The sequence below is a fragment of the Ambystoma mexicanum genome, chromosome 14 (assembly GCF_040938575.1).
Source record: "Ambystoma mexicanum isolate Mex_15411 chromosome 14, UKY_AmexF1_1, whole genome shotgun sequence".
In the NCBI taxonomy this organism is placed as follows: domain Eukaryota; kingdom Metazoa; phylum Chordata; class Amphibia; order Caudata; family Ambystomatidae; genus Ambystoma; species Ambystoma mexicanum.
Genome location: NC_090940.1, coordinates 190,106,804 through 190,125,220, shown reverse-complemented (window position 1 = coordinate 190,125,220; position 18,417 = coordinate 190,106,804). Strand labels below are relative to the sequence as shown.

Below are 18,417 nucleotides of genomic sequence, written 5' to 3'. Positions count from 1 at the left end.
CTCAGTGGTCTTGGATGCCAGCTTCCCTCTCCCCAATCTAGTAAATAACAAGAGATAGCTAGCGGATGTGACTGGGTAATGGGAGCATGGATTAGCTAGGGTTCCCCGTCCCCGCCACTTGTTTGCTGATGGCGATCTGCATTTTGAAAATGTGGTTGTATAATGCTTGCAGGAAACTTGTTTGCAATCGAATCCCATTTTGGACGGCTACAGTTCATAGCTTAACAGGCATACAGGGTAGACCCTCATTGGGACTCCTCACCTTGTGAGAAACGGGCTGGGGCCAGCTGTGGTTGAAACCTGGGATTCTAATTCTTTCATACAAGTGCTCTCACTGGAATTCGATCAGGGGGTTTCTAGGAATCTAACATTGGGGCTAATCTGTAATTTGTACTGGAATCCTGATGCTATAGCATCTAACCCATTTGTGTATTCAGTGACAGATCTAATTGATAGTTATAGCATACAATCCAACGTCCCACTTCTAATTATATGTGGGGATCTGGACATTCAACGCATTGACAAAAAAGGCAAGATTATAATGGATTCTGACAGTTCCATTAGTAAAGGTCACGAAAGAGCAGCAAGGTAATCCAATGCAATGCAGAAGAGATTTCTATATGCTGAATGGTGAAACTAAGGGCGACATACCGGGCAAACCTGCCTAGTCTAACAGTGTCCATTTCAGAGTCCTACACTACTCTTTTGTATCGAAAACATGATTAACAACTTTAGAGGTGGTGGAAATGAAAGTGACCATTCCCTCTTAAACTTGACCTGGGTACTAGAACAAATGAAAGAATGAAAAAAAAGTGGTCAGCAAACTTGGAAATTACAAGAGGCAGGCACGGCTGCGTATTAATCCTGATGTAGCGGTCTTATTGTCTAAATACAATAAAAAACTGGAACGATTGGAGTTAGATGTGAATTATGTTCCGTTATTGCTGGATTTCACCATAAATGTCAAAAAGGGGAAAGAAACAGTTTCTCTTCCAAACAGTTAAGACAAAGTGATTTTAACGAAGAAAAAAAAAAGAAAACAGCTACAGAAAGATTTGCGGGCAATTAACCAAAGAACAAGCAGAGAGTAGAATTGCTCAGGAAGAGGAAACGGAAATATAAAAATGTGTTGATTCTCTATAAAGTTCAAATATTACAGACCGATGCTGAATTGATGCTAAATGCCATAAAGAAAAAAGATTCACGTCAAATTTGGCAGATGATAAATAACCAGACTTCTCAATCAGCTCTTGTAAGAAATGCAGTTAGAGGAAAATTGGATTACATTTTACAGGAAACTATTTGGCCCTGTGGGCGAGATCAAGAGCTTCCTATTAAAGAAATGTAGAATGGCATGGTCTTCTCCACTAGTTGCTACCGGTTTAGAAATTGTAAACAAAAAGGCAAGCCCGTCGAGGGCCTCAGGTCCCGATGGCCTCACGGACGTATGGATCCCTTCATTGCTAAACTTTTAAATCCAGTGATGAGGTTAGGAGATATGGCTGACCTCCAAGAGTCAGGCACAATAGTTCCCATATTCAAGATTTAACAGAGCATATCCCGCCAACTATCGCCTTATTGCCCTCTTGTACGTTTTGGGTAAGTTATTTGCAGCGGTAATCCAGACGCCTGCACAGGTGGGTAAATCGTATGGAAATGCGAAATCCTCAAACAGGATTCGTAAATGGGCTGGGGACCGTCTTGATCCAGTTTTTGCTGAAACTCTTAAAAACGAAAGCACTAAAAAGTGGTCAAAATATGTACTTGGCCTTGCCTGACTTAAAAAAATCTTTAGATAGTGTCGACAGGCAAATTATGGTCTAAGCTTGAGTTCTGGGACTGCCCGACTGACATTGCTGGCAATAAAGGCCTTATATTCCTCGACAAAGGTTCAAATAATTCCCACAGCCTTTTGACCAGGGAGATCAGTACCTACAGAGGTCTGAAGCAAGGATGTCTATTGTCTCCAATTCTCTTACATTTATTTTTTACCTGATCTAGCCAGGTCCTTGCCCCCCCCCCCTCTCCATCCCACCACCCAAGATCTGGCCAGGATTTGCTTTGATCCTTTACGCAGACAACCTCATCCCAATTGATCAGACACCTCCCCCCGCTCCCTAGATCTTCAACGAAGGCCAACTCGATTACGGGAGTATGTTGTTAAAAACAGATTACAGATGAATGCCAACAAAACAAATATCCTGATCCTACGCTTGATTATGGATTAGCAAAAACATCCCTTCAGATGGTACATGGGTCGTGATGAACTTACCCAAGTAAACACAACGACTTATTGGGGCTCATGTATAAATTCCAGTGTAAACGATAGCCCTCGTCAAATGGAGTTAAAAATGTAAAAAAATCTGACAACTCAGGGAACATTGATCCATAAAAAAATACGGAAAACTGACTTTATTAATCAAAAGTGATCCCCATTTTAACCTATGGTGCGGAGGCCTTTCTATCCACTTCATGGAAAATGTGGGCATCACTAGAGGGCACTTTTTGGAGAAGGCTATAGTGGTCACCAAGGGATGTCCCTACATCCTTTATTAGATACGAAATAGGGCTAATATCAATTCATACAGTAACAGTATGGAAGGCTCTCTCCTTGAACCGAAAGTGTATTAGGTCTGTGCCTGCCCTTCCTTACCAAATACTGATCACTGATATTCTGAGGGGTACAGGGAAGGAGGGAAAGAGTACTGAGCTTCTTGAGCAATGGAAATCAGAATGGTTCCCAGCTGCTCTAGAATAACCAAACAAACAGGAAATGCTCAAGATAAATCCAGCGGCAGTAAAGAAGAAACTATGGCAACAGGATTCGATATTGACGGTTGAGACTAAAAACAAAAAGAAACTTGGACGTAAGACAAGTCTTCCGAAATATCCAACCAGATTTCCTAGTCCTTTATATCCATCTCAATTCATGAGGTTTCGGATGAAATATATATATATATATATATATATATATATATATATATATATATATATCCCACAAAGCAAATCCTGTTGGCTTATTAACAGGAGGCTGTTTGATCCTAGCAGTAGATTTTATACTGCTGAGGGGAAAATGGAAACTTTAATCTTGTTGTTCTGTACGGGTTTGACCGCGTTAAGAATTAGACACTTTGGAAGGTTTGTTGAAGCAAGACAATCGTGTAATGAACGGTGGTATTTTTAAAATATTTTATTGGAGAAAATGTATCTAACATTTTTAAATCAAGTTGATCAGAAAAATAGCTTGAAGTGAATGTCCCTTGGTTAATAGAAAGAAAGGGATACCTAGTTTAGTTTAAGAATTGATGTACATCTAGAATGATAGATTTTTAGGGATTCTGTGTGTGACTGTACTGACAAAGGTTTGTAATAAACCAAATGTATTGAATACAAAAATAATATAGGTATGACCAGGGTGACTTTGGAGCCATCCTACCTACCAGTGTTTGTATATGCCTTGGAATATCAAACGTCTCATTCATAGGAAGAATTTCTGGTTTCAGATCTCTGAACAATGTATTTGCAGCACCTTGAGGAGATTTCCCGAAATCTGCCTATGGAGGAGAGTTCGATTTCCCATGACCTGCTATTATTCAGATTATAATGCTTCAGGAAGAATCTCCTGAAATGTGTGTTCAAGTTCCCAGATCACCACACGCTGATCTTTGCAAGCTCACGCTACTTTCAAGGAACCCTAGTGCGCCCCTGGGTAGTTATGGTTTAACAGCCAAGGCACACTTTATCCCGAGACATGTGGTGCGGCAGAAATACAAGTTATTGGTTTAAATAAATAAAATGTCCTGTATTGTTCCAAGAACCTTTCTATACACTTAAGCTGGTTTGTATAATATGCATACCTCCCTACTGAGGCAACAGAGCATATTTGTGCGTCACCTGTGTGCAGCCCTAGGAGTTTAGACGCCCAACCAAGGTAGAATGCCCAATGATGTGGTTGATTGCTTGGGCCAATATCAGCCTATGGGAACCTCACCTTCACAAGATTTTCATCACCTCTTTCAGAAAAGTTCAGTCAGTTTTCAGCCCTCCGGAGGAGTCTTGTTATCCAAGGGCAACTGCTTTCAGTTCTTGGGATTTTTCTGGTGGCTCCAGTGAAGTTGACGATCTTCGGGTGCTACAAGAAATGGAGAGCCACCGAAGGTGAAAAACATTTAACTGGGGGTGTTGGAACTGGTCCAATTCAGAGGACTGCGCCAGTAATGGCAGATTGCAAGCAGATTTACCTTTCGCCAAGTACCAACATTAATTGTAAAGCAAATGTTGCAAGGTCTATGCATAGCATCCATAAATCTGTTGGTTGTCTGGTTACCAGTGTTGTCTTAGCTCTATCCACGCCTCATTCTCAGTTTCTAACAAAGGGTCACACTGCAGGCTCTCAAACGTTCAGAAGGCATGGTGGGGGTGACTTAATTGATCTCCCCCTATTTCACGGAATCACAGCACTGATGCAAGATTCCAGCTTCAGCCTTTAACCAGCATGGTTAGTTCACAATGGACTGCTAATCCTGTAGATCTTCCACAGAGACCTTTATATGAACCATCCTCTCAATGTGTCATACACCAATCCTAGCAATGATCAGAATGGTGCAGCCCCACTCTCTTTATGAGAGATTTGGAGTGAAGGAAGAACTCAGAACGGATGCATCCCTAGTTGGCAGCTACGCAATCACTGGGGCTGGCGCATTAAAATGTTGCATGTCTGTTCCAGGACTCTGAACTGGCATGTGTAGCCCAGTTAAAGCACCTTACACCTTTTCAGACTACTTTTATTCAGGCAGTATCTGTGGTGAGCCACCAGCAACATGGCTCAGTTACGAAGTGCCATTATACGGCAACAACATGCATTTTCCCTATTGAATGCCTGGTTTCCTTTCCAAACGAACAGCAATTGTCAGGCAAGAAAAATGCTTTGCAGGTCACCATTTGTGCCACATTCACCCACATATGAGCAACCAGGCCAAATGCAGTATGTACCGCATTTTAGAAGGTGCTCTGTAGAATCCCAGGTAGTGGTTGAAGAGCCAGGGAGAAAGGTTAGACCCCTGGGGAACACCACATGTAGCGAGGGATGGACAAGAGGAAGGACCCCAGTTGGACCCGAGCGGGTCGGTTGGTGAGAAAGGAGGTCAACCAGGCCAGAGTCTGATCAGCGATACCCAGGTTGTCTCGGAAACTGTTGATAGATCAAGGAAAATAAGGACAGAAGGAAGATTAGAGTCCAGGTTGAAGAGCAGGTCTTCACAGCTGTTCAGGAGAGCAGTTTTTCCGTGCTTCTGGCCACTCTGAAGCCAGACTGGTGGTTGTGGAGACAACCAACAGATTCAGTATGCAGGTTAAGCTGGGAGATGGCCAGCTTCTCCAAGAGTTTGCTCAGGAAAGGAGTGATGGAGATCGGGCGATAGTTAGCCAGAGATGAAGGATCGGCAGAGGGCTTTTTTAGGAAAGGGTGCACAAGGGAGTGCTTAAGGGTGAGGGGAGGTTTCCAGTGGCAAAGGAGTGATTGCAGAAATTGGCCAAGGATGGAGCAAGGGTGTCTTGCGGCTCTGGGCCTACCACGTCCTGTATGTGGTCGCGCGTCCAGGCTCCAGGCTCTAGTTGGCACGGCCTCTGCCTCTCAGGCCCAGCGCACTTCCTTGCCTGGTGGATGGCATCTGCCTCGGGCATCTGCTTCCGGTGACACTTTTGTCTGCACGCGCCTCCGCCCCTCACCGTAGTTCTCATGTCTAAAAATTGCCCTGGCGTTGGGTTGCTCCACCTCCGTTGGCCCTTTATTCAAAAAGGGGCGTATCGTTCACCACAGATTGTCAAGCAGGTGGAAAGTTGAGCATTACTTGGAGCAAAACACAGAACTAATGTCAGTCTTTCTTAGTCCCTTGTAGGCAGACGATACCTTGGGCATAGGGAGTTCCCAATGGAAATCCTTGCCCCCTAAAGGCAAGTCCCTCCCAGTGAGGTCCTGCTTTCCCAAGTCTCTAGGAAGGGTTTTGCGGAGCAGGCTCATCTCCCTAGCCTCAAAGGCAGTGGCTCACCATAGGATAGAAGGGACGAATTCCCCAGATTCGTCACAGCAGTCAGTCAGTGCTGTGAACACTTGCACCAGAAAAAGCAGGACACTTCTTAGAACCAAATCCTCAGAGTGTTAGGAGTCTCCCCGATGCACATTCATGTTTGTGTACCTGATAATCCAAGATTAGGACTCATCAGGGAAATGTCAATTAACAAGTCAGGAAAAAAAACAAGAGGCATCACAAAGGCCTCTTGCACAAGTCACAGTTCACAACGTTTGGCCTCCCAAAGTGAACATGGCTAGCTCTGATAATCCCCTTGTTTCTGCAACTTCCTGTGTTTTATACAATAGTTTGGATTGTAAAAAGGTATGAAATTAAAAATCTAGTCCTTAAAAGTTACAACAAGAGAGTCTCCCCATTCTGTTATGCAAAATGCAGTGTCCTAAAATGTTCTTTGCAAAAGAACATTTTACTTCAGCAATGAGGGAAGGCTTGGCCAAAAACTAGTGAAGGTTGATAAGTACTGGAGTCATTTCTATTACAGATTAACTTGCCCAAATATGGATATTTCTTTAAAACGTGGTACCCCTGCCTTTTCAGATTTACATGAGTCGAATCTCCATAGTCATGGAAGTTTTCTCCCTCTTAAAATATATTTAGTTGTGCATTAAACAGCATATTGCATATCTCCACACATTCCAAAATGTCAGTTAAATAGCAGGTGACTGGGATTTACCCACAACCAAACATGCGTGTAAGAAATAGCAAGTGTTACACACCAAATCAACACATCGCACATTCTCTTGGTCCCTCATGCTTCCGATCCTTCCCAGAATTCTGCATACTCAGTCCCTGGCTTTGCTTTCTACCTTACCTGCAAAATGGACAAACGTATGCTCCCCTTTTACCAATACCTTCAATTTTTCACCTCTTCTTTAGTACCTCCCTCTCTTTTTCCACTCTATTTTGCTCCTCTTTCTGAGATTTCATGCACGCTTGCCACCAAAGATTAAATTCACCTGCTACCCCCTCGCTCTGGATCCTCTGCCTTCTGCCTTTTAACGCCAGTGTATCCTTATTTTCTTCCTTCTCTGACCTTCAATTCATTTAGCTTCTTGTGCCGTTAGCCGCTTTCTTTTAAGTATGCCACTATTATGCAGATTTGTTTTTTTTTCTTTTTAAATGAAACATTCAAACCACCCTCCCCTTGAAATATTGCTCTAACTACTTAAATGGGATGTCCATTCACAACTCTGTGTCTGGACATTCTCCTTCCCCCCACTTTTCAGTCCTGGCCTCTCAACTGAAACTGCCGTTTACAGGTCACTAATTTTCTCACTTACCATTGTTACTGTAAGCCATCACTTTCTTATTTCTTTTGGACCCGTTTGCATCTTTGGATACAATGTTGAGAGAAATTAGAGGGCTTCAGACGAACAGTCTATTAAACTGTCCTGCCACCTGCCCCAAAGGCAATACAGACTCTGTCCTCTCCAAGATAAGGGTCCATATTCAAGCCTGCGTCTCTGCAGCCTCTAAGAACACAGTGAAACTCTTTAAAATCTGCAAGGAGCTGGCCAATCCAACTGCAGTTTCCACCTCTTCGGTTCCATCCCAGGCCCTCTGTACGGCTCTGGCCTTCATCACTAAATCTCAGGATGTCCTGTCCTCGCTTTCCTCTTTCTCTAACTATCTCAGGCCCCCTTTGGCCACCTCTCCCTCTCCCTCTTCCTCTTCCTCTTCCTTTTTCCTCCTTCTCTCGGACAACACCCGACGATGTGTCTAGACAAGGCCGATCTAAGAACGTGCCGCTCAACCAGGTGCTCCCCTGCGGTTCCAGAACCATCAAGGACCACATTGCCACCCTCGCTCCAGCCTTATCTGATTTCTGCAATCACTCTTGCCATTGGATCTTTCCCCGCTCTCCTCAAGCACTCCCTTGTGCACCCCCTCCCAAAAAAGCCTTCAGCTGATCCTACATGTCCGACAAACTTCCGCCGATTTCCATCACCCCTTTCCTGTGCAAACTCCTAGAAAAGCTGGCCATCTGCCAGCTTGCTCGTCGCACTGAATCGGATGGTTATTTCCATGACCATCAGTCTGGCTTCAGAGCAGCCAGAGGCACAAACTGCTCTCCTGAACACCTGCGACTATCTGTTCTCTAATTCCTACTCCTGCTCCTGCTCTCCAATCTCTACTCCAGCTCTCCCCTCCATCCTCATCCTCCTTGAGCATGCTTTAAACAGTCAATCATGCTATCCTGATCATCCATCTCTGTGTGAATCTGGGCATCACGGCGCTGCCGTGGCTGACCTTTCTCCTGGACCGTCCCTCCCATGCCCAACTTGGGTCCCTTCTCTCCACCACCTAGCTCTCCACATGTGGTGTCCCTCAGCGCTCTATCCACTCACCCTGGCTCGTCAATGTCTATCTGGCCCCTTTGGCCTACCCGATCTCCTTCTCCTCTAACTTTCAGTGTTACACTCTGCTCCCCTTTCAGCTTCCCTCAGCCTCCTTATCTCCCTCGCTCATTCCAGACAGTCTATTTGCAATTCAGGATTGGTGCGCCTCCAACGACCTTTGGCCTCATGCCAGTTAAACAGATATCCTTCTCATTGGGACCCCATCTCCTGCTTCCCCTCTCACTCTGGCCGCCCTCGCCTTCCTGTGAGGAAAAAAACCTTGGCTTCATCATCGACTCCACTCTCTCCTCACATCACAGACCTTGCCAAAAAGGCCCACTTCCAGCTGCACCTCCTCTGAGGTATTCTACCCTTTCTCACCTTCCCCCAGAAGCTCAATGTCTGCAGAGCCCTGGTTCTCTCCAGGTTGGACTACTGCAGCTCTTTCTTAATCTGCCTACCTCTACTCTTTGCCCCCTGCAACTAGTCCAGAACAGGACTGCGAGACTTATACTTGGCCTAAAGCCCAGGGACCGTATCTCTCCAGCCCCGAAATCTTTCCTCTGGCTCTAGGTGGCTGCAAGGATCAAGTTCAAGACCCTTTGCATCATCAATGAGGCTTTCTGGGGCCGGGGCCCGCACTACATTCAACTCTCTCTTCCGAAATACCTTCCTTCTAGAGCTCTCGCTCAGCTATCGCCAACTCCGAGGGTCAGACGTTTCTCCAGGGAGAGTGGGGGGCAGATCTCTCTCCTCTGCAGGTGCCTCCCCCTGGAATGGCCTCCCTGCCCCTCTCTGACTTGAGCCAGATCACCTGAAGTTCCCAAAACAGCTCACAACCCTCATCTGCTCTGCCTTCTTTCTCTCTAGTTCCTTTGCTAACTTACCGATCTGCTGCGTCGACTGGTTGCTTGAGTCACTTTAATTCACACTGGGTACCAGGCTCTTTCACGGCCAGTCTTCCTTTGAACGGCTTCCTAGCCTATCGTGCACCTATGGACTGTAACTAGCCCCTACAGCCCCCCCCTTTCCCCTTGCACTTACCCAGAGCTGTGATGCCTTGGCTGCACTTACTCAGCCATGCTGCCCTGTTCACACTCCCCCCCCCCCCACCCCCCAATCCCCTCCCTCGCACATCCCCCTGCACTTCTCGTCATCGCACTTGCATGATCGGAGTTACACAAGGCCTAGTAGGATACTTTGTCTTGTCCTCACTATGTCTCCCTTGTCTTGTGGCACCTAGAAACACTTGTGTACAGGTGCGTTATAAATGCCTTATCTCATCATGGATCACTTGACTTTCGGGTCATCGCTCTTTTCTTGGCATCTCACTTTGCGATTTTCTTCTAATTTTCCAAATCGCTAGGATGATCATTCTTCCACTTTTCCTTTATGTTTCAGGTTGTGTTCTTGGACCTCATTTTCCTTCTCTACTATCAAACGTTCTTGAATTTCTTTCACTAAACTGTCACTTTTATGCAGACAATTCGAATTCATGGGACGGTCTCTTCTTTCCCGGATCAACTGCACACTTATTTCCAACTATCTTTCCACTATCAAGTCCTGGACGTTTGACCATCCCTCCATCGTAACACATTCAAGACTCACTTCTTTTCTGCTCCTTCCACTCACAGCTGTCCCCCGAACCCTCAACTTCAGTTTCCTCCCGACTTCCTCTTTTGTTCTCTGATCACAAGCCTGGTGTCATTTTTAATCTCTTACTCTCAGATCGTATTCCTGGTGCCATTTTTGATTTCCCACTCTTCTCTTTCACGTTTCAACTTGCATGTTTTTTTCTTACTTTCTCACCAGTCAAGATTCTTGTTCTCACCCTAGCCTTTTCCTGACTGGCCTAGTGCTCTTTGTTCCTTTTTGGACTCCTGGATCTTTCACCTCTGAATACATTTTTCAACCATCTGATTTCAGCTTGCCCTCCATTCTCATATTAAACCTTTCTAGCCTCTCTTGGTTGCCTTTCTTCTGGCAGCTTTCGGTTTTATATCATTTTAAAATGTATTCATGGTTTTGCAATTGGTTACCTTTCCAGTTTACATACTTACTTGGTCTCTTCATTATTCCTAATTTCCTGTCAATTGTACCACGCACACCCAGTCCCCCAGTCCAGTTGCAGCCTTTTGCCCTTCTTGCTCCCAAGCTCTTGAATGAACTTCCTTACTTGTTTCCTCCTGCCCTTATTCTTGTTTATTTTTGCCCTGGTCTTAAAGCACTTCTCTCCTCGCTGAATTATAATTCAACATATCGATTGTTTTAGTTGATTCATGCATTTCATTGTTCCTGCTTTTTTCGTAATTTCTGTACAGCGCTTATGTACTTCATAAATTCCAAAAATAAAATCATGGCTCCAGAGCAACTTTCTGCCTAAAAAGTAATTCGCTCAAGGCAAAATATTTAAGATCCAAATCAAATTCTTGTGAAAACATTTTTTTTTTTTAAATGACAAATTCAAAAATGTCATTGCAGGAATAGAAGCACAATTACAAAAAAATAAAAACCTGCAGAAACATGTAATTTCCTCACTCCGACTCCTAAAACGGGCATGGTTCAAGAAGTCCAGGAATGGAAGATTAGTGTCCAGGTGGTGTACAGTTAGATGGAGAACTCATCTAGCCGAACGCATTGCCAGTTTTACCAATCTATAGAATCTTTCAGTTTGCCAAACCCATTAAACTCAACAACGCAGCTATATTTTTAGATTGACGGATCACCATACAGTTCCAGAGTTCACTGGCTTGGCAAACATTTGCACCATCCCTGCAAGTTTGTCAACCCCAATATAATGGTAGTTTTGACAACCCAAGTATATTCCTAATCTGTAACTCCTCAGTTTGCACCATTAGTTTCACTCAGTTTATAAATCCTAGCATAATATCAGTTTGATGATCCCAGCAGGTAACCATTATGAACATTGTCTTAGTGCGCTTTCCAGTATGCTTCAAAAGTATATATCTTATTACAGTGCCATAAAGCAAAATTCCACGTTTGCATTAGCTCAAATTAATGTAGTCTCCAATGGTGTCAGATTGATTAAGAGTCTCTATCTCTAAACCCTACTATATGCTTATTTGATTGTGGAAGGATGGCCGGGATTTAGTGTTTTATGATAAACTGGTGAAACTAAAAACCATTGGTTACATCCCCTTGTTCCACCAAAAATCGGATCAATTTGGGTTCTTGTACTAACGAAACTATATAATTGTGTTAACAGAGAATCAATCTACTGCCCCATGTCACTACTGGATGGTTTGGGCAACGTTTATGCATAGGTTTTAGAGCAAAGGTTAAATAAATGGGAAACAGCAGGGTACGAAATTAAGATTGGAGTGAGCAGGAGCCAAAACAAGCTGGTTGTCAGCATCACCTTGTAGGCAGAAACTACCTCTGGGGAACCAGGAGCACACAGCGCGCACTGCAAATCGAACTTCCACAGGAGAGGCAAGCTTTGACATATTGACCATTGTGTGATCCATTAAGTTTAAATGTCTACTAGATGTGTCCTAATTCTTCTTTATTAACATTCTCAAATATATAAGATCAATGTCATGTATGCATATTTGTAAGGCAGCAGTGGGCCCGAGGAGACAAAAGTAGCTCCTGGCAGCTCTTGGTTTCAAGCTAACTAGGTGCTCCTATTTAAAAAGGAGCCAACAGCACCCAGCAATTTCGAACCCTGAACTGACAATGCACTGAGCCATATTCAGGGTTGGTTTTGTAAAAGAACAGGAATATTGAGAAAATCTTTTAAGCTTTCCTTTCTTTCAACATGTATGTGAAGTAGAGGAGTGTACCTCCACGTCATTTGTGGATCTGAAGACCGCCTTCAACAATACTGATGTTGAAGGGATTTAAAAGAGTGTCATTTTTAGTTTTACCAATACGGGTGACTGGCAGTCTGAATTAGCAAAAAGCAATCTCATTAAAGAGAGCACACGCGGGACCCACTTCAAAAGACTGCAGAATACAGCCCAACTAAAGCCTGCAGTATTGTGGTTGAAATTACGGTCCAATCCCAAACTGAAATATTACAAGGCTTCTATGAAGGCTGTATTAATAAAAGTGAGAATATAATGTGGCAGTGTTTGGGTTTGCTGCGCCAACCCCAAGACAAATTTCTACCATTGCTGGGATTGTATTGGTATGTCTATTAGTGCCTCCTGTCTGCAAACGATGTGGGATGAACTAACACCCAAACAGTTTAAATTATTGAAAAGGAACAAGTTCCCCCACTACTATGTGCTCAGTATTTGGATTCAGTCAGACTGGGAACTATTTCATGGTACCATTAAAGTATGGTTTATTTATAGGTTATATTCATTACATACCGTAATTAAGTGAAACACATTCCAAAACACTTGTGTGCAATTAGCCAACATTAGCTAACTGTTGCACGTGCATGTGTTTCACCAATACATTTGGCTTCCTCTAGGATATACAAAGTGTTTATATTCTATGTCAAATTACCAGAAAATACAGGCTAATTAGTAATATCAGAATTGCAATATTTTGTTCAACCTACGAGTTGTGGACTTTTAGAATCTCTGGAATCATGATTTGGTGTTAAATGGGCCCTTATATCCTGGGCATCAATACGAGATTTCAAGCATGAGATTTCCACCTTGGTTGAATCACTCGATTTACGTTAGCGGCTCTAGACTACTGGTTGTAACACGCTTCTAATATAAAAGCTTGGCTTAGAAGGTATTACCCAAATTGGTCGTTTACAATTGTTCGAATGAACAATTGACCGAATTTAAAGGGTCACAATTCGGTTTTGGGGGTTTGGCGTTGGGTGGAGGGTTGTGGGGGGTTTCCCCCCACATATATGGTACAATTGACCTTCACAATTCGGTCAATTGTGAAAAGGTCAATTGTCATTCGAGCAGTTGTAAAACGATCAATTCGTATACAACCGCTTAGAAGGAGGAACTGCTTACACTAGCTACAATCTGGAGCTTTGACTTGACGACTGCATCCAAGAGGTTCTTGGACTCTTTAAAATGGTTACCTTGCATCGTTAAATTGGATACATCATCATTTAAGCCTTTTTTATATCTTTTGTTACTAAATGTCTTTGTGAAAGTGTTTGTTGCATTTAAAAGGCGATGTAAATGCAAGCTGATGGACATTTTACAAATTGTTCGGGGGGGGGGGGGGGTACACATGTATTCTTGCACGTGATCGCCAATGCTGAAATGGTTTGATATTTTATGTTTACTTTTACATTTGAATGATTTTATTACTTCTTAGCAAGTTTTTAATAAGTAATAACTGTTCTTTGCTGTAATGCTTTTAGCTGAAATAAAGCTAAAAAATAGAGAAAATGGTATTCTCTCTCTGCAACCATTTTATTAAAAGTTGACTGGGAAATGATTCAAGTAGATTTCCCAGTTTCCACAATCCCAGTAATTTGGAGTTTGACATTCCTTGTTACACCAGGTGACTAAATTCCCAATTTGAACAACTCTTTAGGCTTCTAGTCTTGCAACCTCCAGTTTGACAACACCTAGTACAGTCTGCATACCGGAATTATACTTGTGTGTTCATAAGTACTACTGCACACACAGTAACTTCAAAACTCATTTCTAACCATCAAATGTAATTACTAGGTATGCAAGCTATATTAAGTAAATAAGTACTTATTTAAGCTTTAGTTAAATATTTTAGTGAATCTAAATGGCACGCCCATTTATTACCTCCATACTGGTACGTGTAGCACTAGGTGCATGGATAAGTTGCTCCTCGAAGCACGGAGGGAGAAACTTGCCCTGGAAAACTGCTGGGGAGATTCCATAACCCTTTGCTCCCGTAGCCAAGACATGAGTAACATGACATTGAGCAGCTGGCAACATTACCAATTTGTGCTGCTTGTATGAACTCTTGCAATTTGGTCCATGCATTGTGTAACATGATAAAAAAATAGTTTACATTTATCTTACTGCCACCTTTCCTAAACAGGAAGTCTATGCTATCTAGCAACATTCTTGTCTTGTGTATATTCCCTATCAATTCTTGGAAGGCGATTACTTTCAAAGCTTGCTGAATTAACATTCTATGGGTCCCATCCAATTGAAATTCACCATCTTGGCAGGGGTTGAAGCACTGATACACAGAGACCTGGGATGTCCGCAGAGCGAGGGCACCTACATACTTCATTACTGCTTTGTCTCGGTTCCTCATCCCAGTCCAAAAGTAGGAGATGAGTGCATCATGGAAACAGACAGCACTAGCTTTTCTAGCTGCGCTATGGCATTACGCCTTGCATCCTCAGTGCCAAGATGCCCTCGGGTGTACGTGCGCTTACAGCAATGCCCATAACATAGCTATTAAAATGTAACCAAAATAGGAGTCCTTCGTTGGGCTGAGGGTGTACATCACCACAGGAATGTTTTCATGCCTTTGGGATTAAGGGCCACATAAGAATTGATAACATAACCAGACCACCTACCCAGAATCCTGTTTTTCCATTTCCTGTGAGGCAGGATGGATGCTGAATACGAAGTGCCCCTTCTTTATTGCTTCCTTAGTTGCACTTTATCTGGTTAGTTAGCACTGCTAGAGCCCCGCTATCATGCAAACAACTTAGAACAGGGACTCTTTAGACATAGTTACCCATTCCCATATACCAGATTTAGAAATCCAAGAGGGGAAATTGGGGGCCGGGGGGGCAGGTGTAAGATGCCCTGATGTTGCAGTTTCACCATGTTCTTTGACATTTATACTGCTTCTACCTCCATATAATGGACGAACCAGTCCAGGAGGGGAAAGTGGGGATAAGATGCTACGCCTTAGCATGTGCACCACATGCCCCACTACAATGAGCACACCGGGTCTTCAAACACTGAAAAATACTGTGCCCCTCCCAATGTCCCGGCTAAAGCATTCCAAAAGGAATGAATGGTTAACTGGCTTTGCTGTAACTAATGCATCATTGCTCAAGCTTTGGTCAGCAAATACATTCAAAACAGATGCAGTCTTATGACATTCTACTGTAGCAGGGCCAGCTAAACAACAGTCAGGGTTGATGGTCTAAGTGCGTTAACCTTTTCTCCTCTTTTAGAAGCTCCAATTGCAGCCTTCCCTGAAGCAGCCAGTGTGTTTTTAGCTCACCTGAAAGGAACAAGAAATACTAAAAGAACCTTTTGCAAGGCCCTCCAAGTGTGGTCAAAGCTTTATTTCGGTTTCCACCACAAAAGCATTTGTACAATATCACAGAAAAAGGCCTAACGAGATTAGAATCCGAGCAGTTATAAATCGCAATCCACATAAAATAAATAGCATAGTTATACAACAGCATTTAGTATCAAATGTTTCCAACCACTTGCGGTCATTCTTATGAATGTGCAACATATAGGGGAAAATGTGCAAAGCAGTACTAATTCATCAAATCTAATTAATCGGGTAATACAATACATTTTAGTACAATGGTTCCCAAACAGAGGACTGTACCATATTAAGTGCACGCTTTCAAGATTCCAAGCTCCAAAGTAGAGGTGGGAAGATTGAGCAACAGTCATTTGCCCACAATGATGGTTAAAAATGATAATACTGCAAAGAACACTTGGAAGGCTTGGCTAGGTTCATTAATTTAACAGCTTTGCTTCCGTTTCTAATGCAGTACTGTCGAAAATCGGCTAAACAAAACATAAGAGGTGATGACTGGAAGGTTTAGAATGAATCTTAACCTCTGTCATTGCTCTGGGCAACCCTCCAGACCACTTTGCCAGAGTGGGGAACACACAGGCAGTGGGAACTCCAAGGAGCCAACCCCTACCAGTGAAAAAGCCTGATGGCAGAAAAAAACCCTGGGATCTTGTTGGAGCTGCAGGATTGCTGTGGAAGATTGCAAGATGGAGTACATCTTCAGACTGACGTGATGACCGATCCACTGGACTACAGGTGAGCATTTCCTCCGAGTAAGGCTGTGGGTAGCTTACCCCGTTGTTAGTTAAAGGTTTACAACCAGCAAAGGATATTGCCCTCCTACAATATCCCAAAAGGGGCATGCAGCTGAATGGACTCAAGCACAAGAGGGATTGTTGTGGCACCAACGGACAACACCACCTGTGTAGCAGTACTCCCGTGGAGCGGAGACCAAAGAAAAACAGTGCAGTGAGGAAGATCCCTGAGAGAAAAGTACGAGCAGAGAAGGAAAGTGCCCCCTAGAAGTGGAACAGCGAGAGAAGAAGGCTGCGTCTCTGTGGAGACAGAAAGCCGACTGGAAGCAGAAAGAAACAAAAGAAAACACAAAATGCAAATAGGAAGCAAAGCAGACAGCAAGCGTCTAACCCGACTAGAACTCGGGTTGCAACGCGATGACCGGCAGATTGAAGGCAGACGTGCAGTGGTGGCGGCCATCTTGGGTATAAACTACACCGCTAACAGCAAAACGGTGGGAAACGTGGCGGCACATTAATGGAGGCACCAATGTCTCCATAATCCCCACTTGCGATGCAGGACACTGCCAAGCCATTACACAAGGGGAAAGACTATACGCAAATCTTCTTTGGTCCCACCCCAAAAGCGGCAGTCCAGCCCCCACTGCACGGCCACATCCTTCAGCACAAGACCACAAGTTTCCCCAGACATATTTCGGCTTGATCAGTGAGGAATAGCTTGGTTCTCTACACCCAGCAGGCATGGGACCCATGTCTGGGCATACCGTCCCACTCGGGAAGACTTCACAAAACAAAGATGGCTGGAAGGTTTAGAATTTAGGCCTTTGGCTAGAATTTATGAAAATACTGTGGCACCAGTTGATTTACATTACGAAGTTGGTACTGCTTCCACACCACTGCTTTTTCTCCCCAACTATTTATGTCTCCTCCCCTATGAATAAGAGTGCTCTACCCTTGTGTTTGTTTTGAACAGTAACATGAAATAAGACACGCGCACGTACTAACCCCACCATATTTTTAATGTTTTGTATCAGACTCCTTGTCTGTTCTTTGTTCATTTGTCATTTTTCAGTCAAAGATCTTTTTTAGATTGTGTACACGTTTTATAGATAATTAAATAAAATGTATATTTTTGTCAGATTTGGTTGGTTTCATAACTTGTATTGTACTTTAACAATCGTGCATCAGGTTTAGCTGTATCCTTACGAACATTGGTATAAATTGTAACCTTGTTCTGAAAGTAAGTGACCTCTTCCGATAATGGGTACACCCACTGTGAGATTGCAGAATCAAGAGACAGGGTCACCACCTACACTGTGCTTCCATTTTTCCTCTCCCATCTACAGAGGGTAGAATGGGCAATGAGCTAGATGATTTAAATCATAGGGTGCAGTCCCAGGAGAGTAGTGTGATGAATCCTGCGGAATCCTCACAAAGACACTACCTAAAGTCTCCTCCCAGGTGGCCAGGGAAAGGCAGCATTTACTAGAGCTGCCCTGACCCTGTGGGTGGTATTAGCGAGGAGGGTGACCTGGAAGGAGAAGGTCCCCAGGGGGAACAGGAGGTCTCCATTGGGAGGCATGCGGTATTCGTATTCCTCAGAGGAGGCAGAGTCAGTGACGCCAGAATATGTAATGGCTTGCTGTCGGAGGGAGCTTTTCTTTCCCCAAGCCAAATATCCTGATGGTGGCAGACATGGTCATAATCACTTATTGTAAGAATCCCCCTCTTAAAATCATTTACATTTATGGCGGTGAAAGCTCCTATGATCAACAAGGGAATGTTGAATGCGAGTCTTCAAACATTAACATCTCAGATTCTGAAAACCCTAGTTCCCATGTAAAGCCAAACCACTCATTAAAACCATATAAAACTCCTTTAGAAGAAGTAAGAATAGTAGGTTCTAGGTCAAATGTTCGAATGCAAAGGATCGAATGACCAAAGGGTCGAATCACAAGGACCGAAAACCAAAGGGTCGAATTTTGTTTTATTTATTTTTATTTGGGGGGAGGGGGGGGGTTTGCCCCCCAAACCCCTGTTTTTGGTGCAAAAAACAGTTTTCTACTATACGAAAAC

General features: G+C 43.6%; 1 protein-coding gene across 2 annotated transcripts in view; it reads right to left on the bottom strand.

Moving 5' to 3' along the window:
• Positions 1-18,417, bottom strand: part of JKAMP (JNK1/MAPK8 associated membrane protein) — a 408,720-nt gene that overhangs the window by 321,087 nt on the left and 69,216 nt on the right. The window contains exon 3 of one of the 2 annotated variants that reach the window (XM_069638897.1): positions 3,992-4,132. The exons of the other annotated variant lie outside the window; for it this stretch is intronic. The gene's annotated coding sequence lies outside the window, so the exon portion shown is untranslated. The remainder of the gene's footprint in view (positions 1-3,991; positions 4,133-18,417) is intronic. 2 annotated transcript variants of the gene reach the window in all.